Source organism: Erythrolamprus reginae, chromosome 2, assembly GCF_031021105.1.
Source record: "Erythrolamprus reginae isolate rEryReg1 chromosome 2, rEryReg1.hap1, whole genome shotgun sequence".
NCBI classification, from domain to species: domain Eukaryota; kingdom Metazoa; phylum Chordata; class Lepidosauria; order Squamata; family Dipsadidae; genus Erythrolamprus; species Erythrolamprus reginae.
In genome coordinates, this window is record NC_091951.1 from 235,349,634 (window position 1) to 235,375,354 (window position 25,721).

Here is a 25,721-nt window from a genome sequence, read left to right on the forward strand (position 1 = left end):
AGGGTGAAAAACAGGCCTACTGGGCCCACCAGAAGTTAGGAAATGGGCCATTTCCAGCCTCCAGAGGGGGGGGGAGGCAGGGGAAGCCATTTTGGGCCCTCGCACATGTGCGATAACGCACAAACACACACACCTGTGGCACCTTAGGGAAAAAAAGGCTCACTGCCCTAGGTCACGTACAGCTTATATAAATAATGACCATTACTTTGAATCACATCAAAAAGCCACTGGAGCTTGCAAATTAGAGGTGTTACATTGGCATAGCAAAGTATGCTCATTATTGCCCACAGCACTGTATCCTGAGCCATTTGAAGCTTCTGGGTAATCTTCAAGGACAGTCCCGTGCTGACTGCATTGTAGTACTGAAGCCATTATATGACCAATGCATGAGTGACAACTTACGACATGTAACAGTAAGCTTCATTGTCCCGTGAACTTATACTACACACCGTAATTTGGCCATGAAATGTTCTGCAGGAAGGGAAGCGAATTCAGAAAACGCCAAGAACCCAACAATTTAGTCCTGTGCTACGTCTATTCTCCACTAAAGGTTATTCAGTTTTCCTGAGAAATTATATTTAGAGAGCGGGTTATTTATTTGATGTAATATTTCTCCTTCATTTTACCATCATTGCCAACAAGGTGTCCACCAACACAATTGTTTCAAAAGGTAGATTCGCTGTTATATTCTGGATATCAGAATTGTGTGGGGAAGCTCTCTGCAAGCCATGAGGACGAGTTTGCAAAATGGCATATATCCATTCAACATGCATCTCACCTGAAGACAGATTCTGGAACAGGGTTGGGTTCCTAACAGTTTGGACTAGATCTCCCAAACCGGTAGTGACCCGCTGGTGACGTTACAGATCCGATTCGGTCTGTACCGGTCCATGGGTGCCACCATCTTTTTTTTAAAAAAAAATATGCGGGTTTTTCCCCTTGTTTGGATGGCTTTTCCTCTTTTGCTGCTTGAAAAAGGGCCCTCCCTCCCTCCCGCCCCCCAGTTTAATACTGATCTTTATTCCCCCGAAACAAAGCTGATCAGCTCCTCCGCTGTGTTTCGGGCTGATTCCAAGTACTGAGCATGAGCAAAAGAGAAATTGCACAAGGGGATGTGCGTGTGTGAGCAGGGCGCGTGTATGCACATAAAACATCACAATGTGAACCAGTGGCAAAGGGAAGTGGAACCCACCCCTGTTCTGGATCAACTGCCCTGTTTTGAAGGATGGTTAGTGTTATTGTTTCTTGTCACCACGGCCTTATTTAATCATGCCAGCCTAGATGTGAATAAATTATTTGGTGAAACCTGGTAAGAATTGTTAGGGGAAGATGGCTGAGTCATGTCGAGATTAGAAATGCTTCTTTGCAAGTGAGTTGTGTAAATAAACCTAGGACATCATAGAAGCCTAGTACACTGAGAATACAAAATGTTCTTCCCTTTGTTTAAAATAAGGTTCCTCATCCAGGCTTTCTGGGATAATGAACTATGTTTTAATCCGGTCTTTCATTGAGGATGCTAATTATCTGGATCCTCCTCAGTCTGGTTCCTGAGACAATGCAATAATGGTAGTGCTTGCTGGGAGTTGGCAAGAGTTACTAAGAGAAATGCTCTGCTGGATGCCACTGACCCTGTTATTTTCCTGGGGCACCTGGGCAATATGGAATCTTGCAGGTAACCTGATCTGTGGTGGATCTTGCTTGGTGTAGCCCACCTACCAGTGGATTACAGCACTAAAACAAAATTCTAGGAAAAATGTTCCTAACAGTATGAATCAACAGAGAATGGAACAATCTGCCCTGAAAGATGATCTGTTTCGGTTACTGAAGTCTGAAAAACCAGAGGTAGAATGCGCACTAACAGTGGCTTTCTTATATCAACAAGAGGTTGGACAAAGTGATATTTGATTATCTTTTCTGATTGCTGTATTTCTACTAAGTAAACATGCTATTTTTCAGGCACGATGCACACTCTTAACATCCTATGACACTGATGGCAAACCTATGCCATGCATGCCGCAGGTGGCACTCGGAGCCATACCTGCTGGCACGCAAGCCGTTGCCCTAGCTCAACTCCAATGTGCATATGTGTGCCGGCCAGCTGATTTATGGCTTGCACAGAGGCTCTGGGAGTGCGTTTTTGGCTTCCAGAGAGTCTCCAGGGGGATGAGGGTGGGCGTTTTTGGCTTCCAGAGGGCCTCCAGGGGGATGAGGGAGGGCGTTTTTGGCTTCTAGAGAGCCTCCAGGGGGATGGGGAGGGCATTTTTGGCTTCCAGAGAGCCTCCAGGGGGATGGGGAGGGCATTTTTGGCTTCCAGAGAGTCTCCAGGGGGATGAGGGTGGGCGTTTTTGGCTTCCAGAGGGCCTCCAGGGGAATGAGGGAGGGCGTTTTTGGCTTCTAGAGAGCCTCCAGGGGGATGGGGAGGGCATTTTTGGCTTCTAGAGAGCCTCCAGGGGGATGGGGAGGGCATTTTTGGCTTCCAGAGAGTCTCCAGGGGGATCAGGGTGGGCGTTTTTGGCTTCCAGAGGGCCTCCAGGGGGATGAGGGAGGGCGTTTTTGGCTTCTAGAGAGCCTCCAGGGGGATGGGGAGGGCATTTTTGGCTTCCAGAGAGCCTCCAGGGGGATGGGGAGGGCATTTTTGGCTTCCAGAGAGCCTCCAGGGGGATGAGGGAGGGCATTTTTGGCTTCCAGAGAGCCTCCAGGGGGATGAGGGAGGGCGTTTTTGGCTTCCAGAGAGCCTCGAGGGGGATGAGGGAAGGCATTTTTGGCTTCCAGAAAGTTTCCAGGGGGATGGGGGAGGGCATTTTTGGCTTCCAGAGAGCCTCCAGGAGGGTGGGTAGGGCATTTTTAACCTCCCTCGGCTCCAGAGAAGCCTTTGGAGCCTGGGGAGGGCGAAAGACGAGCCTACTGGGTCAACCAGAAGTTGAGAAATAGGCCGTTTCCAACCTCCAGAGGGTGGGGGAAGCTGTTTTCACCCTCCCCAGGCATTGAATTATGGATGTGGGCACTTGCACATGCCTGATAGTGCATACACACGCTCTTTTGGCACCCAAGGAAAAAAAGGTTCGCCATCCGTCCTATGAAAATCGCAAATTGACCATTCAAGTTGTGGGGTTAAAGAAATTCTGAATTTGAATGCAGAATGTTTATTTCTTAATACATTTTTATACAATATATCAAAGCAAAGGTGGGCTGCACATAGGTTAACAATCATGTGAGGGTGCGCATGCTCAGTTTGTTCGTGTGCATGCCTTCCTCACTTTCATGAAGCTTCAAACACAGCAAATCCTGACAGGCAGCTGCAGTGAGTAGAGCAGGTGAGGCTTCGGGTGGGGAACAAAGCCAGAGAGTGAGATAAATAGGACAGGCTAGCGCCAGGGCAGGTGGGCGGGCGCAGCTGGTGGTCGGAGCTACCGGTTCACCCAAACCGGTCCGAACTGGCAGCATCCCACCTCTGCATCAAACTCTAGGACCGGTTTCATGTAGATACAGATAGTCCTCAATTTATAGCAGTTTATTTCATGACTGTATGAACTTACAACAGTACTGAAACAAATTGAGTTATGACCATTTTTCACATTTATGACTATTGGAGCATTCCCATTGCTAAATCGTATAGCGATCAGGCTATTAATCGGGGCGTGACACGAAGGGACAACTCATAACTGAGTATATAACCAGAACATGTGTGAGGAGAAAATATGTGACAGCTCCTTAAATAACAACACACATAGCCAATCAGCAATCCGAGTCTGCGGAGAGGGGCAGCATACAAATCTAATAAATAATAATAATAATTACCAACAACTGTGCCTCTAGAGCGGCCCCTAGAGGGAAGCCGGAACATCGCACCCATGATCAGATGAGTTACCTTTGAATATTTGTCAGCTAACTCACATTTATGATGGTTGTAGTTATTATCTACCTACCTATCTACAGTATGTATGTATGTATGTATGTATGTATGTATGTATGTATGTAGCTAGATAGCTAGCTATGTTTTAAGTACTCAAAGAATATACAGTGGAACCCCGACATAAGAGCTGCTCTACTTAAGAGCAACTCGAGATAAGAGCTGGGAGGGGAGAGATATTTTTGTTCTACTTACAAGCCCAAATTCGAGATACAAGCGCCAAGGAGCTGTCTCCTGAAGCCAAACGCTAACTTCCGCGTTCGGCTTCAGGAGACAGCTGCGAAGCGGCGCGCGTGTTTTAAAAGGTTGCAGCCGGCCTGGGGGGCTCGGGGGGGTGCTTGCAGCTTTCTTTCTTGCTCTTTTTCTTTCTCTCTTTTACCTTCCCTTCCTCTATTTCTTCTTTTCTTTCTCCTTCCCACCTTCTTCCCTCCCTCCCTTCACTCATTCCTCTTACTCTCCCCTTTCATAAGTTTCCTTGCTTCCTTCCTCTGTTCCTGTCCCTTCCCCCTTTCTTTCTTTCTTTCTTGCTCTTTTTCTTTCTCTCTTTTACCTTCCCTTCCTCTATTTCTTCTTTTCTTTCTCCTTCCCACCTTCTTCCCTCCCTCCCTCCCTTCACTCATTCCTCTCTTACTCTCCCCTTTCATAAGTTTCCTTGCTTCCTTCCTCTGTTCCTGTCCCTTCCCTCTTTCCTTCCTTCCCACCCTCCGTCCATTCATTCACCCATTCCTCTCTTGATCGCTTAAAGCCGGTCCCTGGTGCAAAAAGGGTTGGGGACCTCTGTCCTACAGGATTGGGTGGCAGAGAAGTTGAACATATGTAAATTTAAAAGTTTAAGAAAGTTTACAAGTTAAGTGAAAGAAACTTCATTATTCATTTATATGTACATGTACATTTCTTCATTAAAAACATGTCTTTCTGCATAATTTAGACTAACTTTGTGAGTTTTTTGAGGGCTGGAACCAATTAAAATTATTTACATTAATTCCTATGGGGAAAAGTCGTTCGAGATAAGAGCTGCTCGACTTAAGAGCCCAGGTCCGGAACGAATTAAACTCGTATCTCGAGGTACCACTGTATTAGAAATCTTTTTACTATTGTTTCCGAGTACAAGATACAGAATAAAGGCTTCAAAGTTATAGGAAGGCAGATTGTGACTGAAAGTTTGAAAAACTTCCTAACAGCAACAACAGTAGCACCAGCAGCAGTATCATAAAGGAACTGGTTACTCAGAAAGTGATGAGTGATGAGTTCCTCTTTGCTATATACACAAAGAAGCTAAACATATCTGCCTGTCAAGGAAACTTTAATTTGGATTTCTGCACCAAGCATGGGATTGATTGAATTGGGTGGATAAAATGATTTTTTTCAAATTCTATTATTACTCCTGTGGGCCTGGACTAATGCTGCATTTTTGGAATTTGGGGAATAAATGCGTTTTGGAATCCCTATGAAAGCAAAGAAATTTTTACTCATGAGTATTAGCAGTTTCTGATCCAAGCCTAGGGAAATTATATCAATGTGATGTGTAGACTACAATCTTAGGACTATTTGTTTTAAAATAAAGTTCCTTATTAATACATTCAGTGGTGGATTGCTACCGATGGGGTAGGTGACGTACACTGTCTAGTTGACGGGGCCTGGAGAAGGCCGACTCTGTGGGACCTGACCGGTCACTGAGATTCGTGCGGCAGAAGGTGGTTTTGGAGGTATTCTGGTCCCATGCCATGTAGGGCTTTATAGGTCATAACCTTTTACAGTATGCTTCCCCTGCTATGCCCACTAAGTCACCGCCGCCATGCCATGCCATACCCACCAAGCTACGCCTGCAGAACCAGTAGTAAAAAAAAAAAATTCCCACCACTGCCCGAGTCTCTACTGAATACTATCTTGCTTCCCTTGGACTTAAGGAATGTTTCCATCTGTTTACCTAGGTAAACAGTTTTTGCATACTTCCGACAAGATTACCTCCCTAGCTTTCTATGATCATTGACTTGGAAAGCTGATTGTATAAGTGCAGGGGAAATAGAAGATAAGAGATCTGAGTAATAAGGATCTGAATAGCCCTAACGTTTAAATGAAGTGGTAACCTGGAGATGGATGGAATGCTTATAGACTACACAAACATCCTCCCCTCTCCCTTCCGCCCTTCAAATCATGCCTCAAATGCCTAGGGCAGTGATGGAGAACCTTTTTTTGGCTCAGGTGCCAACAGGGTACCCAGGTGCGTGAAATAGCGCATTCATATGTGCCACAAAACCCATAATGCAATGCCCTCCTCCTTTGCATACACACATGCCTTACTGAAATCTCTGGACTTCCGGTTGGCCCGTTGGGTCATTTTTCGCCATCCCCAGGCGAAAAGCCTCCTGAACCCTGGAAAGTGCAAAAATGGCCAAAAAGATGATTTAAAACCAACTGGTCAGTGCGTGCATGCACACTGGAGCTGACATAGGGAAATGCCTCACCTACCCTCAGATATGCCATAGGTTCGCCATCATGGATCTAGGGCTACAAGATCTGGGCTGCAATAATCCTGATGTCCACTGGATAGCATCCAAAATCTTGCTGTTTTATTTAGTGATAGTTCAGGTTTCTATACTAGCTCCATGCATCTATGCATTTCTATACTAGCTCTATGCTCTATGCATTCTCCAGCCAATGTCGCTTTCTTTGAGGTGAAGTCCACAAGTCTTAAAGTTGCCAAGTTTGATTTAGTCCAATGTTTTTCAACTTTAGGATGTGTGGACTGCGACTCCCAGAATTCCTCAGCCGACCCATCTTAACATTGCCAAGGTTGAAAAAGACAGATTTAGTCATGGATCTGATCTGACATTCAGCATCCACAGTTCAGTCCATCTGAAGCACACCAGCAATTAGAAGGCTACCTTAAGTAGCTGCAACAAAAGCAGCCCAAGTTGTTCAATTAAATGTTATTTTAATTACAGAATCACCTTTCTGCGGTAATCTGTGCTCTTTGATGTATTCTTATTCACATCTGCACTAATAATTATAATTAAGGTTGGGTGGCACAGTGGTTAGAGTGCAGCACTGCAGGCTACTTCAACTAACTTCCAGGCTATAGGTCAGCAGTTCAAATCTCACCACCAGCTCAAGGTTGACTCAGCCTTCCATCCTTCAGAGGTGGGTAAAATGAGGGCCCAGACAGTGTTCCCTCTAATATTTTTTGGGGGTGGGCAGAAAAGTATAGTGTCTGAGCGGCAGTACCTTTGGGACTGGGCGGCACAGAAATATTAAATAAACAAACAAACAAACAAATAAAAAACCCACCCTGTTTTGCCTCAGAGAATTTCAAAATAAAATACTGCACTGTGTGTCTATAACAGTGAGCTCATAATAGGGCAACTCTATCAATATCAAAATGCCACTTAAATAGTTGAGCTACTGTAGTTTCAAACTAGATTTTGATTTTCTTTCTCTCTTCCTTACTCTCATTCTTTTTCTTTCTCTTTTCCTTTCTCTCTCTGTTTCTCTCTCTTCCTCTCTCTCTCCTTCTCACTATTTCCCTCTCGGCTTCTGGGCAGGTTTGAAAAACTCTTGAGTTGATGATTTTTAAATGAGCGATTGCTCACTGCTCAGCTTAGAGGGAACTATATGGGCCCAGATTGTTGGGGGCAAGAGGCCAATTCTGTAAACCGCTTACAGAGGACTGTACAAGCGGTATATAAGTCTAAATTCTATTGCTATTGTAAGGAATATTGGGAGAATAACTTCCCCAATTTCAAATACAGAAATTAATAATTCCATAGGAAGAAAAAAAGTATCATTTGATTATTTCGTCCTTGCTCTTTTTTAAAAAAAAAACCCGTTAATTTACTGCTTTAACACGCTGAATTGGCTCCATCACGAGCTAATTACTCTGTCAAGAGGCGCAAACTTAATTTCTGGACTGAGGCGCACGAAAACCCCTCACAACGTTTGTAGAAAACACCGCCGCGTTCGATACACCATAAATGGCGCTAAGGGCGGAGCTTCGAAGTCCATGAGGCGTGGCTAAGGGTTGCGTTCAAGCCCCGCCTTTAGCCGATGAGCGACAACTCGAGCGAAAAAGCACAAGGGAGAGAGAGGGAGGAGGGGACCGGCGAAGCAAGGGAGCGGGGTTATTTCAGAATTAACCCCGCCTCTTTCAGCGCGCGGCCGGCACCTGCCGAGGCTGCTGAGGCAGAGGCTTCATTCGCCGCGGCGCAAGCCGAAAGGACAGCTCGGGGTACCGTAATTCCCGTTCGGTTCCGCGAGCGCGCAGGCAGAAAGAAAGTTCGCTTCTGCAAAAGACGCGGCAGGTAAGCGCGCTGGGTTCCCCCGAAGCGTCTCTCAAGCTGGAGCTTGGGTTCGTCCGGTCGGCTGCTGGAAGCTTCGCTAACGAAGCGGGGCTTTACACGGAGGTAAAGGCGCCGCCTGGGACTATTAACTCAGCCCGCCGCCTTATTGATACAATCCGAAGCAAGCGAGCGGGGCGGGAGGCGTCGGTCGGGTCTCCCGAAGGAGCGTCGCGCGCAGCCTTTTACATTCAGGGGAAGCCGCCTAAGTCCGTTTTCTGGCCGCCGCTAAGCGAGCAGCTGGAAGTCAGGTTGGTAGGAGCCGGAGGAAGGCGACACAAGGTCTCCCCCACCTCCCACCCTCGTCCCTCCCAACCCCTCGTCCCTCAAGGTGGATTGAAACCCCCGTATGTTCTTCCAAAAGTGCCCCCCCCCTCAACTGGGCTTTTTGGTTTGAAGACATTTCGCTTCTCATTCATAGAAGCTTATTCAGTTCTGACTGGATGACAGCCGTGACTTCAAATGGCTGAGAATCTCCATAAGACAATGGTATAGCATCATGCCCTGCCTGGAAACAAGTCAGGTTTCCTCAGAAAAGTCACTATTAAATGACATTAAAACTATTAGCGCATGCATAATAATATCAGTCAGCTGGTGTGTGGGTCTTTCCATACAGGTAGGATTTTTTTGGGTGGGGTGGATTAAGTTCAGGTGAGGTCCATAGTTTTTATAGTCTATGGTGATTCTCAGTCATAACTGAAGCTGAAGAATTATTTTGGTTGGGAAGCGATAACAATGTCAGTCAGCTGGTGCATGGGACTTTCCATATAGGTAAGGGGCTTTTTTGGGTGCGGGGGATTAAGTTCAGGTGAGGTCCATAGTTTTTATAGTCTTATGGAGATTCTCGGTCAGAGCCGAAGCTGAAGAAACTTCTTGCTTGAGAAGAAGTGATAATAATGTTAGTCAGCCGTTGCATGGCCCTTTCCATATAGGTAAGGGGTTTTTTGGGTGGGGGGGATTAAGTTCAAGTGAGGTCCGTAGTTTTTATAGTCTTGTGGAGATTCTCGGTCAGAGCCGAAGCTAAAGAAGCTTCTTGGATGAGAAGCAAAACGTCCATCAAAGAAAAACCAGAATATCCAGTTCCCTCTTGGAAGAAAAAAAGCACCTTTAGTTTTTATGTTTTAACTGTATATGTAACTGTAAGCTACCCGGGGTTACCCTATGGTAAGAGGGATGGCCAATCAATTTTATAAATAAACAAAATAAATGGAAATAAATAATGAATAGTTTTCAGTCTCAAAGCATCCCCCCCGCTATTTTTTTGTAGGGAAAAATCTACCCCACTGCTGTACAAGGGCGGTTGAGTAACTTGATGGTCTGGAATAGATACATAGAGCTTCCCTTCAAGAGGGGAGGTTGATAAACCTCAAGTGGCTTCCTTCTTTCTGAGCCAGTAGACTAGGGCAGTGATGGTAAACCTATGGCATGCATGCCACAGGTGACATACAGAGCCATATCTACCAGCATGCGAGCCATTGCCCTAGCTCAGCTCCTGCGTGCATGTGCGTGCCAGGCCAGCTGTTTTTCGGCTTACACGGAGGCTTTGGAAGGGCATTTTTGGCTTTTTGATTGGAGGGTCTGGAGGGGGGATAATGGGGGAGGATGTTTTTGCCCTTCCCAGGCTCCAGGAAGGCCTCTTGAGCCTGGGTGGGGTGAAAAACGGGCTTACTGGGCCCACCAGAAGTTGGAAAACAAACCATTTCTGGCCTCCAGAGGGCCTCTGGGGGGGACAGGGGAAGCCATTTTCGCCCTCCCCAGGCATTGAATTATGGGTGTGGGCATTCGTGCATGTGTGATAGCGCACACACACACAGTTTTGCACCCAAGGGATTTAGATTTTAGATTTAATTGGATTTATATGCCACCCCTCTTTGAGGACTTGGGGCGGGAAAAAATGGTTCGCCATCGCTGGACTAGGGTGATGTGACTTAGTGATATATATTTCTTAGCCAGTAGACTAGAGTGATGTGACAAACTTAGTTTAGAATTTGCTAGACATTGCTATTACCTTTGAATGGGTATTAAATCCAGTTCATATAAAACCTCACAGTCGGCTTCTCATTCCCTTTTTGAGTTTTTTGAAGGTGTAAGTACAGGCATATCAGATAATTGGTTCACGTAAGGCTTCGTTTTCCTCTGCCTGGCTTCTCCTATTCAGTTTACCTTCGGTCCTCCCATTGACAGGGTGATACGGTTGTTAAAATGTTAGATATGGAGTAGGGAATCCAGATTTATTTGGCCTCCTTTAGCTACAGAGGTTCACTGGGTGATCTTGGCCCAGTTAGTTTTTCTTTATCCTATTTTGGACTTGGTTTTTTTTTGGGGGGGGGGAGTATACCAGCATGAGCTCTTGAATGAATGTGGGACATAAATTGTATATATTTCTTGCCAAAGTTAATTTCTGATTTGGACATCTCAAAAGGATCAGCTGCAGATCCCTCCTCTTTTTGAAAACCAAAGCATTTGAACAGGGTAGCAACTTTACTGTGTCAACTTCTGTATTAGGAAGCATTTTGTCCCCAAAAGCTTGAATAATTCCTTTTGTTCTGGTATTCTAGAGAAGATCATTAAAATTCCCCCAGTCCAACCAGCTTTGGCTCCTGTTATCTGCTGAGGATGCCCATTCTTACATTCACATAATTATTTTATGTTGCTGAATGACGTTTGTTTTTGTCTTATTTCTCTTTTGTGGTACAACTGCCCTGAATCATAAGATTAATACACTTAACACAGATAGTTGAACAAATAAAATTCCCAGCCTCCTATCTTGATTGACAGCAACGTTTTGCAGTTTCCAAAAAGATTTCTCAGCCCCAAGCTACAGAAATCAGGGGATTTTATTTATTTTTATTTCTGTCCCCATTCTTTTTGATGAATTAATTATGATCTGTTTCTTGGAGTGCGTTGATCAACAGAAGCCCAATAAACTTAATTTTGAAGAGAAGATTAAGTGAAATTGTACCAATCTCACTCTCCCTTTTGATCCCCTGATCAAAAATGAATTCTGTCCTCTGTTTTTGAACCTTCACATTCTGACTTCCAATCTTGCCCTTTGCCAGAATAGAAATCCATGTGCAGAGTTGACCATACAGTACTGTACTTTCGTTGTGTCAGCCTGCCAATTGGGAATCATAACATCAAATATTTAAAAGCTGTGATTATCCATTCTTAAAGAAGCATGCATCAGACACTGCTCTATTTTTTTGTTCAGATGTTTAATAATAGCCGGATTTAATATCCTGCCTTTTATTTAATTAGGGATGTTGTGGAGGGAGGTATGTAAGCAGTCATTGGACCATTGTGTCATTCAAACATGACCAGGGTCAGGAAGAGCATAATTTTGGTTTTGTAACACTGCCAATGTGAATTTAAGCCCTGGTTCTTAATGTTCTTCTCTCTGCCCCCTCTCCCTTTCCCCTCTCTTATTTATTTCTACAACTTGACATGCAGAAACTTAACATATGAAGCTTTCTCTGCCATGGTTATTGTTGTGGTTGGCTCTGGCCCAGCTCCTGCCCCAAGGAATGTGGAGGTGGATGTGGGGGAAACATCCACATGCCACAGGCCTGTTTTGCTCCCAATAGAATCTCCCGACGAAGTCTCCTCTGACGAAGGAAGCGTGAGTGGCAGGGAAGAGGGGAGTTTAGCAGACAGCCCAGGAGGAGATCAATCATCCTTATCATCCCTGGATTCTGAACAAGAACTTATGACGGACCCACGCATGCGTAGAGTGATGCATAGGAGAGAACAACTGAAGGATTATTACAGGAGATAAGTGAGGCCACCTGTGGTTGGGTGGGGCTGCTGTAATTAGTGCTACAGATAAAAAGAGCAGCGTGCTGGTTTAGCCTCGTGGAAGTTTATTTGATTCATAGTTTGTCTAGATCGTGGTTTGTTGTTTCCCTGTTCAAGACTGTGTGTGGAATTTCTGGACTTTTGGAATTGGACTCAATTTTCCAGTTACTGGGTGAGAAATTGGATTGCATCTAACCTGTGCCTTGTGTGTACCAGAAAATCCCTTTGACATTTAAAAAGGGAGTTTTTTTCTGCTTTTCTGTTGATAAAGACTTTTGGTTTTCATTCTATCGTGTGGTGTGTGACTTTTTGGACTAATTACCTTGTAATTACGGGCATTTGGGACACGCCGGCAGAACAGTTATAAAGTGTTATGGCAAGAGCTTTTCCACTTGCCTCTCCCCTATGTCATTATTGCTACCAAAGAGATAGGAACAGAGTTAAGCGTGGTATCTTTTTTCAAGAAGCAGCACATTCTCCACTTCCCGAATCCTAGTAATTTGCCATTAAAAAAAAAGAGGTCATTTGATCATGATTGTTCTGGCCACATTCTCCATCGTAATCATGGAAAGAATAAATATTGTTGGATTTGTGATGAGCAGTGATGAGAAAGGGTGTGGGATTATTATTATTATTTTTACAGAAAGGAGCCCATTTTGCACTCTGGAGCATAATGATAACACCCCATTCGCCTAATGACTCTTGTAATGTAGCCTTGTGGTGCTGGAGAAATCTGAACCTCTCTAAATCAGGAATGTAGATAAGCAAAGTTGCCCTTCCCCCTTGGCACAGATGATCCCCAGAAGCTTAAGTCCCTTCCGTTTGCGGATGTACCTTCCTCTCTCTCGGGGACTGCAGCAACAAACAGTTGAAAAGCTATCACCGTTTGCATTTCACAAATGCAAAGTTCCCCAGTGACTGAGTTCAGACATCGTGCTAGGCTACAATTTGCTGAACCACAATTTTCTTTCATAGCCACTCTTGGCTGAGCTCCCTCTTCATGCTAAGCCACAAATCATAATTCACAAATTATATTAGCTGCCTTGAAACAATGTGCAGCACAAAACACACACACACACCATTGTTTGGCTTACCACAGTCCTGTGACTCTCACCCCACCCACATGTACAGATTCCCCTCTAATTTTTTTCTGGTGTGGGCGGAAAAGTATAGTGTCTGAGCGGCAATCCCTTCGGGACTGGGCGGCACTCTTTCCCTCTCACTTTTTCCCTCTCGGCTTCTGGGCAGGTTTGAAAAACTCTGAGTTGATGATGATTTTTAAGTGAGCGATTGCTCACTGCTCAGCTTAGAGGGAACTATGGATTCAGTTCTCAATAAGCCTTCCATGGAATGAAGCACCCAATGGCTTTCTTCCTGCTTGAGTCCTAAAATGACATGATTAAACCAAGATTTTCGAGGTCCTTGCTTGTTGATAACATTCAAGAAAGTTGATGTACTAGATGTTGATGCTACTGGACGCTACTGGAAGATGTTGAGATTCCAGGAAGAGCAACTAAGATGGTTAGGGGACTCTAACATAGGAAAAACAGTTGCAGGAACTGGGTATGTCTAGTTTAATGAAAAAAAGGATTAGGATGACATGATAGCAGTGTTCCAATATCTCAAAGGCTGCCACAAAGAAGATGGAGTCAAACTATTCTCCCAAGCTCCTGAGGGCAGGGCAAGAAGCAATGGGTTGAAACTAATCAAGGAGAGAAGCAACTTAAAACTAAGGAGAAATTTCCTGACAGTTAGAACAATTAATCAGTGGAATAATTTGTCTCCAGAAGTTGTGGGTGCTCTAGCACTGGGCGTTTTTAAGAAGATGTTGGATTTGCCTGAAGGGGATTGCACTAGAAGACCTCCAAGGTCCTTTCCAACTCTGTTATTTCTACAGTATTTCTATTGCTAGAATAATACTATATGCAACCTACACATAGGCTATGGAAAATGAGAATGTCTAGTCTAACGAAGAAAAGGACATGATAGTAATCTTCCAATATTAGATGAGGGCAAGATAAGAGGTAATGGATGAAAGCTTAATAAAGAGAGATCCAACTTAGAATTAAGGAGAAATTTCCTGTCGGTGAGAACCATCAGTGAGAAACAGTTGTCCTCTGGAAATTATGGGTCCTTTACCACTGACGGTTTTAAAGATGAGATTGGACAGCAATTTGTCTGGAATGATACAGGATCTCCTGCTTGAGCAGAAGGCTACCTCCAAGGTCACTTTCAACTCTTTTATTCTTTATTCTGCAACATCTGTGTTGGTTACCAGTGTGCTTCTGGTTACAGTATGCTTCTGGTTACAGTGTGCTGATGGCTACAGTGTGCTGATGGTTAGCAATCAACATGACTTAGGCTCCAAATACGGAGATGCACTTTGATGCTCTTCTGCCACCACTCCCTAAAATTATAAGAAGGAAACCTTATTTCTGGGGTGGGATGACACATCCTAGAAAGAAGATGGTTTTAGGAGTTGGGTCTAATCCTATAATGCCTCATCAATTTAAATATTCTCCTTTTCCACTTTCTTGCTATTTCTCATCGGTTGTTGATGTCCATTTTATTCCTACAGACGTTTTTTGAAGTCCATTATATGCCCACTGGGTTTGGTTCACTCTGTCACATTGGTTGATTGCTCTATATTGTTCTTATGAGTTTGTAATTTTAAAGCTATACTAGCTGGTGCTTTGTACAAGAAAGGAAAGGTGTATGTGGCTCAAGGGCTAATTATAGGGTCATTGACTGGGTGCTAAGGAATGTGTTTCCTGAAATGACTCTTAAAGGACTATAAAATAAAGCTACTCATTTCATTAAGGATGGAACTGGAGGTACATCTTTTCTTGAATAAGAGTATCAAATATGATGCTTGGAAACAACATCTGGAATCTCTCCTACAGACCCTCAAATTGGTGCACCTGATAGTAGCATTATTTTGAATTTACTGATGGGTCCCAATGAAAAAACCTGGCTTCTATATATCTGAACAAAGTTAGAAACTTTGTTATCTGAACAAAGTTAGAAACTGCAAAAAAGAATCCTCGTGCAGCCAAACGAGTATTTGAATTCTAATTTCTCAGACTTGGGTACTATGGTCGTTCTATCTATAAGGTACACACACATACACACACCAATTGTTGGATAGAATTTTATCCATCAAAGTTTCCCAGAAAGTAAAAGGCTTGATAGACACTGTTATACAAACTTTTTTCCTCCCTCCCTCCCTCCCTCCCTCCCTCCCTCCTTCCTTCTTCTTTCCTTCCTTCTTCTTTTCTTTCTTTCTTTCTTTCTTTCTTCCTCCCTCCCTCCCTCCCTCCCTCCCTTATTTTTACCTAGAAAAGTAGTGCACTACTAGTAACCCTACTTCATTTCTTCATGAGACTTTTAAGGAAGAATAAACTTAGAGATAGTGAACTAAGGGTCTTTATAAGATCTCTCCATCTTTATGTAAGTTCCTCAACTACACAAACATTACTTCAGTGTTTCCCAACCTTGGCAACTTGAAGATATTTGGACTTCAACTCCCAGGATTCCCCAGCCAGCATTTGCTGGCTGGGGAATTCTGGGAGTTGAAGTCCAAATATCTTCAAGTTGCCAAGGTTGGGAAACACTGCATTACTTTATGATGAAATAAGGGCAATTAAGGTAAGCCAAAAAAGCCGATTGATCTTTGTTCGCTGTTATAATCAGTTGAACATCTCACTCATTTATCCTAACCACCAAGAGTGCTTTGGCTGAAAGATGATGAACAATATAACAGTAGTTTTATTTCAAGAGATATTGATCAAAGTTATATTTTTGTCAAGGAAGGCATTAACTGGAGGAAATATTCTTTGTGGCTTACCTCTGTGTTGGCTTCAATTTTCAAAGCAAATTTATAAGCCTGTCTATGTCACAATATTTTCAGCAAACTGGATCTTAGAGAAGCTTATTTCCAATATATCAATGTTTTATTGGTGAATTCATTTCCTTATCTGCTGATGAATTAACTAAAGCTTTTCTTGATTAACCAGGGGGCCACTGTTAATAGGTACAGCCAGGAGTGTGTTAAACATTTAACAATTAATCCTGCTTACTTCCATTGCCATCTTCATACTGTGTCACTAGCTGCCAAACACAGTTGATCAATGCGCTAAGCAGTATAGTTCGGTTCTCAACCGGCTCTCAAAATTCCAGAAAAAATAATAATAATAATCGACCTCATAAACTGGTATAAACCTGCTCAAACACACCACTAAGTAGGTCTATACATTTTTAAAAGCTTGTTTTAGTCTCCTGCACAGCTGAAATATGAAATGCAAAATGAAAATGACTAACTATGACCAGTGTTCCCTCTAATTTTTTGGGGGGGTGGGCGGAAAAGTATAGTGTCTGAGCAGCAGTCCCTTCGGGACTGGGCGGCACAGAAATAATAAATAAATAAATAAATAAATACTGTGTCTATAACAGTGAGCTCATAATAGGGCAACTCTATCAATATCAAAACGCCACTTAAATAGTTGAGCTAGTTTCAAACTAGATTTTGATTTTCTTTCTCTCTTCCTTACTCCCATTCTTTTTCTTTCTCTTTTCCTTCCTCTCTTTTTTCTATCTGTTTCTCTCTCTTCCTCTCTTCCTCTCTCTCTCCTTCCCTCTCACTCTTTCCCTCTCGGCTTCTGGGCAGGTTTGGAAAACTCTGAGTTGATGATGATTTTTAAATGAGCGATTGCTCACTGCTCAGCTTAGAGGGAACTATGACTATGACTGTTGTTTATCCTGAGGAGCACTTTTTTCATCATTGCCATTACAACAACAATAATAATAATAATAATTGTCTGTTGCTTCCGTAAATATTTGAAGAATACATCTGTATGGTATTTTTGTGTGTGCAAAATTACCCTTCCCTTTGAACCAGTTCTATCAGTTGTGAGTGTTGCTCATAAGTAAGACTAATTCATAGCTTACCACTGTGACTCAGCTTCCACACCAAAATATATAGGAAGATCTATCCCAGTGTTTCCCAACCTTAGCAACTTGAAGATATCAGGACTTCAACTCCCAGAATTTATTTATTTTTATTTATTTTATTTATTTATTTTGTCCAACACACAATGAGAATTATAGTGGGTATGTATGTATGTATGTATGTATGTATGTATGTATGTATGTATGTATACACACACACACACACACACACACATGTGTATGTGTATTTTACTATGTGTATATATATACACATAGTAAAATACATGATGAAGGTTATAAAGGATATACTCATAGTAAAATATTTCTAAGAAAGAATAGAAAAGAAGATATAGTAATAGAACATATCAATGAAAGAATAGAAGAAGAGATATAGGAATAGAAGAAAGGTATAGGAGATATAGGAGAGCAATAGGACAGGGGACGGAAGGCACTCTAGTGCACTTGTACTCGCCCCTTACTGACCTCTTAGGAATCTGGATAGGTCAACCGTAGATAATCTAAAGGTAAAGTGTTGGGGGTTTGGGGATGACACTATGGAGTCCGGTAATGAGTTCCACGCTTCAACAACTCGGTTACTGAAGTCATATTTTTTACAGTCAAGTTTGGAGCGGTTAATATTAAGTTTAAATCTGTTGTGTGCTCTTGTGTTGTTGTGGTTGAAGCTGAAGTAGTCGCCGACAGGACGTTGCAGCATATGATCTTGTGGGCAATACTTAGATCTTGTTTAAGGCGTCTTAGTTCTAGGCTTTCTAGGCCCAGGATTGAAAGTCTAGTCTCGTAGGGTATTCTGTTTCGAGTGGAGGAATGAAGGGCTCTTCTGGTGAAGTATCTTTGGACATTTTCAAGACATTTTCAAGGCGATTTAGCATTCGCTGGCTGTGGAATTCTGGGAGTTGAAGTCCAAATATGTTCAGATTGCCAAGGTTGGGAAACACTGATGTATCCAGTCTGGATGGACCTGGTTCTATGCTTTTAATACCAGCTCCACATGTGAAATTTCTCAGAGGAAGGACTCTAATTCAGGATAATAGAGGAACACCACATCCAACCAACAACAGAAAAATGAATTGAGAAATCTGCTGAATGTTTCTTACAGCTATTAAAGGATGGGGCACCCTGCCTTATGTCAGATTTGATAGCCTTAATGCAGTCGGTAATTACTCCAGATGCAATTTCCTCCCATTTGCTTAGCTTTCTCCCTATGTGCCTTCCAGATCGCCCATAGTTGCCGCCCATGTTATTTGAAAAGAGCTGAGCGAGGAAAGGATAAATACATTCAGTGCTACTCATTTTCTTATAAAGAGGACTCGATGGGCTTATTTCAGTTTCTTCCATTATCTGGTATTTTTTTGCATTTGAAAGCTGCTTTCAAGACACCTAACTTGATGGCATCGATGGAAACCAAGAATTAGGATCTGGTTTAAGATGCTGGTTCAAGTAGAACAGTGTTTTTCAACCAGTGTGCCACGGCACACTAGTGTGCCATGAGACATGGTCAGGTGTGCTGCGAAGCTCAGAGAGAGAAAGAAAGCAAGAGAGAGAAAGAGCGAGAGAGAAAAAGAACAAGAGAGAGAGAGAAAGCAAGAGAGAGAAAGAGAACAAAAGAAAGAAAGAGAGAGAGAAAGAGAGAGAGAAGGAGAGGGAGGGAAGGAGAGAGAGAAAGACATAGAGGGAGGTAGGGAGGGAGAGAGAAAGAGCAAAAAAGAGAGGAAGGAAGGAAGAGAAAGAAAGAGGGATGGAGAGAGAAAGAAGGAAGGGAGAGAAAGGGAGAAAGAGAGAAATAGAGCAAAAGGGAGGAAGAGAGGGAGAGAATTTTTTTGTCCAAACTTTTTTTAGCCCCCACCCTTCCCCCGCTCAATGTGCCCCAGGGTTTCGTAAATGTAAAAAATGTGCCGCGGCTCAAAAAAGGTTGAAAATCACTGAAGTAGAAGACCTCAACTTCTCCTATCAGTTTCTGTGAAATTAACAGACTTGGGAAACTGGTGGGTTGACGATTTAGCCATTTTTACATTGTAGGAGAAGGTAGACATCAGGACACTAATCCACAGGGGTGAGTTCCTCCCAGTTTGGACCGGTTCACAGTGACCTGCTGGTGATGTCACGATGACATCACCAAACTTGATTGGTCAGTGCCGGTCCGTGGGCATTGCCATTGGTTTTTTTTTTATTAATTTTTTTCTGTGCATGTGCAGAAGCCGAGTTTCTAGCATTCTGCATGTGTTTGCTATTTTGTTTTTGCCAATTTTTTTCCAAGGGGGGTTTGTACTGTGCATGCGTGCACCCATGAGACGCAGCGCAGGAGGAAGCGAACTGGCAGTGGGGTAAGTTGTAATCCACCGTTACTCATTCAGATCCAGCTCCTGGACTCTCAGATGGGCTGCCAGAGAGCATGTTTCAGGGCAGAGATAATTTTCAACTGTAGAAGTCTTGAGTGAAAGAAAGTTCTGATTGAACGCCTATAGTTTTCTCTGTCTGTCCATTACCCTGGGGGGGGAATTATTGACCCCCTCAGAGAGGGTCCGCAACTTGGCCATCCTCCTCGATCCACAGCTGACATTGGAACATCATCTTTCTGCTGTGGCGAGGAGGGCGTTTGCCCAGGTTCGCCTGGTGCACCAGTTGTGGCCCTATTTGGACAGGGAGTCACTGCTCACAGTCGCTCATGCCCTCATCACCTCGAGGTTCGATTACTGCAACGCTCTCTACATGGGGCTACCTTTGAAAAGTGTTCGGAAACTCTAGATCGTGCAGAACGCGGCCGCGAGAGCTATCGTGGGGCTTCCCAGATTCGCCCACGTATCTACAACACTCCGTGGCCTGCATTGGCTGCCGATCAGTTTCCGGTCACAATTCAAAGTGTTGGTCATGACTTTTAAAGCCCTACATGGCATTGGACCAGGGTACCTCCGGAACCGCCTGCTACCGCACGAATCGCAGCGGCTGATAAGGTCCCACAGAGTTGGCCTTCTCCAGGTCCTGTCGACTAAACAATGTCGTCTGGTGGGCCCCAGGGGAAGAGCCTTCTCTGTGGCAGCCCCGGCCCTCTGGAATCAACTCCCCCCGGAGATTAGAACTGCTCCCATCCTCCTTGTCTTCCGTAAACTACTTAAGACCCACCTATACCGCCAGGCATGGGGGATTTGAGGCATCTTTCCCCCAGGCTTATTATAATTTATGTTTGGTATGTATGTGCTGTTTGGTTTTTAATTATGATAGGGTTTTTAGGTTTTTAATATTAGATTTGTGCCATTATAATATAGTTTTTATTGTTGTTGTGAGCCGCCCCGAGTCTTCGGAGAGGGGCGGCATACAAATCTAATAAATTATTATTATTATTATTATTATTATTATTATTATTATTATTTTCCCCAATCTTCACACATTTTTTTCTTTTTCAGGAAAAAACATGTCTAATATATATATATTGGTTTGTTCCTATTACACCATGCAATTTTAATTTCTTATGAATCATTTGCAAAACTTCCCATTCTGCTTATTCTTCATCATTATCACTCAACAATTTTCTTTTGCTTGTTTATATCTTTCCACACCCAGTCCAGTTTGTGCTCAAGGAACTTCCTTCTTTCCTTGTCCTACACGGTAGCTTGTATAATCAGTTCTGCCATAAACTGAGCAATTTAATAAAACGTTAATAATAATTTAACAATGTGCAACAGTCTCTTTGGTTCTGTCTTTTGCCTGATGATCATCTCAACTCTTTGAACTCATTTCAGTGATGTTCCTCTACAGTAGTAAATTATAAATCCCGTAGCTACCAGTTCACTCATGTGCACAGAACCGGGAGTAACTTATCACTGCTCCTCTATGATGGAGCTGCCATGGACAGGAAACGATGGTCGCTGTCACAATATTTAATTTAAAACTTCTTGCTTGGATTTTCAACAACTGGGTGGAGTTGAGTAGGTGGAATCTTCTCATGACTGCTCATCAGGTCCCATGGCTTTCTACCATTATCCACACATAGGAGCTCCTGACTTGTCCACATCATGAAATTGTCTGTCCCTCACGATATTGTAAGCTGGCCAGAGCTGCTTGACAGCCTATAAATTTAATAAATAATTAGCGTAATAAATAAATAGCATAATAAATAGAAAGAAAAGAAAGAAAAACGGAAGGGAGGGAAGGAAGGAAGTAAAAGAAAGGAAGGAAGGAAGGGAAAGGGGAGGGAGGGAGGAAAGAAGAAAGGAAGGAAGAAAAAGAGAGAAAGAAAGAAAGTGGAAAGAAAGAAAGAAAGAGGAAAGAAAAAGAGAAAGGAAGGAAGAAAAGAAAGAAAAAAGAATAAGAAAGAAAGAAAGAAAGGAAACAAAGGGGAGGAAGAAAGGAAAGAAAAAGAAAAAAAGGGAAAAATTGTATTATCTGTCTCTCGCCTCTCTGTCTTACACATCTCTGATCCAAGGGGTTGCCCTTGTTTGGCCTTATTGATTCTTGACCAGTGATCCTAGAACAGAGGTGATTTTATGGACTAATTTCTCTCTGCTAAAAAGAAATAAATGGGATTGAACGAAAAGGGCTGTAGCACTTTGTGCAAAAAGCAGAAAGAAATGAGTGGGTGAGGGCGAGAGATCTGCTTGGTTGATACCAGTAACCGAAGAGACACTTTAGAAAGGATTTTTAAAAAAATGTCCATATGTGGCAACTTGATAGGATAAATGTTGGCTGCAGAACTATAAGTGCACCTGTTCACTGGTGACATGAAAAAATAAGAGGCAGCCGACCTGATTCATGTCCATGCAAAAAGACAGATTTACAATCTGATTTTAAAAGAAAACTTAAAAAGTAAAGTCTTCTGTGAGTCAACCTTTGTCCTGAATGGCATGTTCATTTCATTTTCTTGCCAACAATAGAGCATTGTTTTACCATTGCCTTCTCCCAAGTATTTTATCCAAGTGCTAATTAGACCCACCTTCATAGGAACCTATTTATATTTCACTTTCTGACTTTCAAGTATCTACACCTTGAAGAGGTTCAGACACACTTCATTTATATACAGTAACACGTGTAATTTAGCTTTGCCTCCAAACACAGTTTAAGAAATAAAATGGTATCTTTGTCATATATGACAGTACTATGGGCCATAACTAGAAAGCTGTAGGATCTCCACATTTGATCTAAGTCCTAGTTATCTGAGTTTGTACCTTTGACTGGTCAGCAGATAGTTTGCTCTCTTCCTAACTACCAGGAATTAGTCGTCAACTTACAACAATTCATTTAGTGACCGTTCAAAGTTACAATGGCACTGAAAAAAAAGTGACCTCCCCGTTTCCCCCCCCCCCCACTGCAGCATCCCCATGTTCACGTGATTTTACATTTGTATGTCTGACCCCTAGTTCCTATTTACAATAGTTACATAGAAACATAGAAGTCTGACGGCAGAAAAAGACCTCATGTTCCATCTAGTCTGCCCTTATACTATTTCTGTATTTTATCTTAGGATGGATTTATGTTTATCCCAGGCATGTTTAAATTCAGTTACTGTGGATTTATCTACCTGCTGGAAGTTTGTTCCAAGGATCTACTACTCTTTCAGTAAAATAATATTTTCTCATGTTGCTTTTGATCTTTCCCCCAACTAACTTCAGATTGTGTCCCCTTGTTCTTATGTTCACTTTCTTCTTCCTCACTCTTACAACTGTGGATTCACCAACCATGTCTGCTGGAAGTTTGTTCCAAGGATCTACTATTTCAGTAAAATAATGAGACATTTATTGTATAAGTTTGAACTATCGAGGCTTTTGTTTTTGGATGTTGGTCAAAAGGGGCATTGCATCCATTCATTAGTTCATTTTTAAAGATCCTTAACAGTATATTTCCCTGTTACCATTTCTAAGTCCCTCATTTGTTCACCTATCAACCATTTTACCTTCTACATATACGGGGCATAGTTTATGGATGATGTCAGAGCACATCTTATTTAGATTACACAGTTCTTCCTTCTCTTTATTTCTTGGAACATTTTCTTCCTATTGTTATAGTGTCTTGGAAAAACGGACAAAGCATGGTCGCAAGAATTGTCTTTATAATGCTGCAATGTAATTTATAACTACTGTATGTAAGAATGAGCATTGGTATGAATAAGGATAAGAATCCATTTGAATGAATAAACCTATTTTATCTTAGGATGAATATATGTTTATCCCAGGCATGTTTAAATTCAGTTACTGTGGATTTACCAACCACGTCTGCTGGAAGTTTGTTCAAGGATCTACTACTCTTTCAGTAAAATAATATTTTCTCACGTTGCTTTTGATCTTTCCCCCAACTAACTTCAGATTGTGTCCCCTTGTTCTTGTGTTCACTTTCCTATTAAAAACACTTCCCTCCTGGACCTTATTTAACCCTTTAACATATTTAAATGTTTCGATCATGTCCCCCCCTTTTCCTTCTGGTTGCAGTGTCCTGTCCTGTCATGTGATCATCTTTCGCGGCCTTCTGACAAACCAATGGGGAAGCCAGATTCACTATGTTACTAATGCAACAATTGCAATGATTCACTTACTTCCCTGATCCCATGCCTGAACATGGCAAGAAAGTCATAAAATGTGGCAAAATTATTGCAATGCTCTCTACATGGGACTGCCTTTGAAGAGTGTTCGGAGACTACAAATTGTGCAAAATGCAGCCACACGAGCTATAGTGGGACTACATTTCAACATCACTTCGTGAGCTGCATTGGTGCCAATTGGTCTCTGGGTGCAATTCAAAGAGCAGGTTATGACCTACAAAGCCCTACATGGCTTGGGACCAGATTATTTTAGAGACTGTCTTCTGCCTCATGTATCCCAGCGGCCGGTTGGGTCCCACAGAGTCGACCTTCTCCAGATCCCGTCACCCAGACAATGTTGGCTGGTGGGGCCTAAGGGAAGAGCCTTCTCTGTTGTGGCCCCGACCCTCTGGAAACAAACTCCCTCCAGAGATACGTACCGCCCCCCTCCCTCTTGATCTTTCATAAAGTTTTGAAAACCTACCTCTGCCAGTGGGCAAGGGGGCCATGAGTGATGGGACTCTCTCTGGCTGCCACTATATATGATTGAATTGGATGAATGTGTATGATTGTACATAGGGTTTTTAAATAGTTTTTAGTAAATTGCTATAATCTTCTATAGTTATTAAGATTTCATAAATATTGTTGTATTTATTGTTGCATGCCGCCCTGAGTCGCTTCGAGAAGGGCGGCATAGACACCTAATTAATTAATTAATTAAATTAACTAATTAATTAATTTCTCTGGGCTCAATTGTGGTCATAAGTCGAGGACTGCCTGTCCTAAAATGTCAAGACAGAAAGAATATTTGATTTAAAAAAAAAAAAAACTTCCACTCTAGTTAGTGCAGCCCTTAGTATTCTTGATGGGGGCTAATTAAGTCCTTGCTATATCCAGCAGACAGTCTGGCTATTAAAACTGGATTGGAGAAGGAGTAGGTATAGGGGAAATCCTTGCCAAGCCTGGGACAACAATCCCTTTGTGTTCTGTTTCAACCCTCCAGCATTTTCACCCACTCTCCTTTGCCAGGGATTGTGCATTGCTTGGAATGTTTGCAAACTCGCTGCAGGAGACCTTTGCAGGATAGGCAGTGGAATAAGAATAATCACAGTGGGCAGAGGGGTTAGTTAGTAGCTAGAGGTGATGAACTGGCAGGGTAATTTGATTGATTGATTTTGTCCAATATACAATAAAGGTTTTAGTGGGTATACACATAGTAAAATACATAATGAAGGTTATAGAGGATATACTCATAGTAAAATATATCTAAGAAGGAATAGAAGAGAAGATATAGGAATAAAACATATCAATGAAAGAATAGAAGAAGAGATATAGGAATAGAAGAAAGGTATAGGAGAGCAATAGGACAGGGGACGGAAGGCACTCTAGTGCACTTGTACTCGCCCTTTACTGACCTCTTAGGAATCTGGATAGGTCAACTGTGGATAATCTAAGGGTAAAGTGTTGGGGGTTTGGGGATGACACTATGGAGTCCGGTAATGAGTTCCACGCTTCGACAACTCAGTTACTGAAGTCATATTTTTTACAGTCAATTTTGGAGCGGTTAATATTAAGTTTAAATCTGTTGTGTGCTCTTGTGTTGTTGTGGTTGAAGCTGAAGTAGTCGCCGACAGGCAGGACGTTGCAGCATAATTTCTCAAACTTTGTTTAACTGCAGTGTTCAGATTTCGTAACTAACTCTCTGGTTGTCAATATTCCGTGTATGGAATCAAAGATGGATTAATTAAATGATCTCCAATCTTGGTATGAAGCAACCCAAGCATAGGAGTTATTCGTTTGAGACAGATTGTTGTTCCAATGTGTTTAACAGCTACTTGATACACAAGTTAAATTGAGGAGGCTTTCTATGCCACCAGATTGTTAGACAAAAATCTTTACTGGCAGAATTGCTGTGGGTTGAGTGCCCAGTAACTAGGGGTGAAATGCTCCCAGTTCGCACGTGCCTGTCAGGTGTCGGAGAGCCGGTTGCAAAGGAAGCATATGGTTCCGCCCACCCTCCCGGACACCGCCATTCAGGTTCTTTTACCCTCTGCGCATGCGCAGAATGCTTTGTTACACACCTGAGCAAAATTCAAATGCTTGCCAACCATATTTGTTTGTTTGTTTGGACGTCTAGGCCGCCCTTCTTCGTAGACTCAGAGCAGCTTACAACGTAGAAATTAATACAAACAACATGAGAAACCCAAACATA

At 42.6% G+C, this 25,721-nt stretch overlaps 1 protein-coding gene across 2 annotated transcripts in view; it reads left to right on the plus strand.

Moving 5' to 3' along the window:
* Nucleotides 1-7,976: 7,976 nt before the first annotated feature.
* FRMPD1 (FERM and PDZ domain containing 1) overlaps nucleotides 7,977-25,721 on the plus strand; it is a 129,240-nt gene continuing 111,495 nt past the window's right edge. The window contains exon 1 of one of the 2 annotated variants that reach the window (XM_070742252.1): nucleotides 7,977-8,208. The gene's annotated coding sequence lies outside the window, so the exon portion shown is untranslated. The other variant, XM_070742253.1, reaches the window with a different exon arrangement.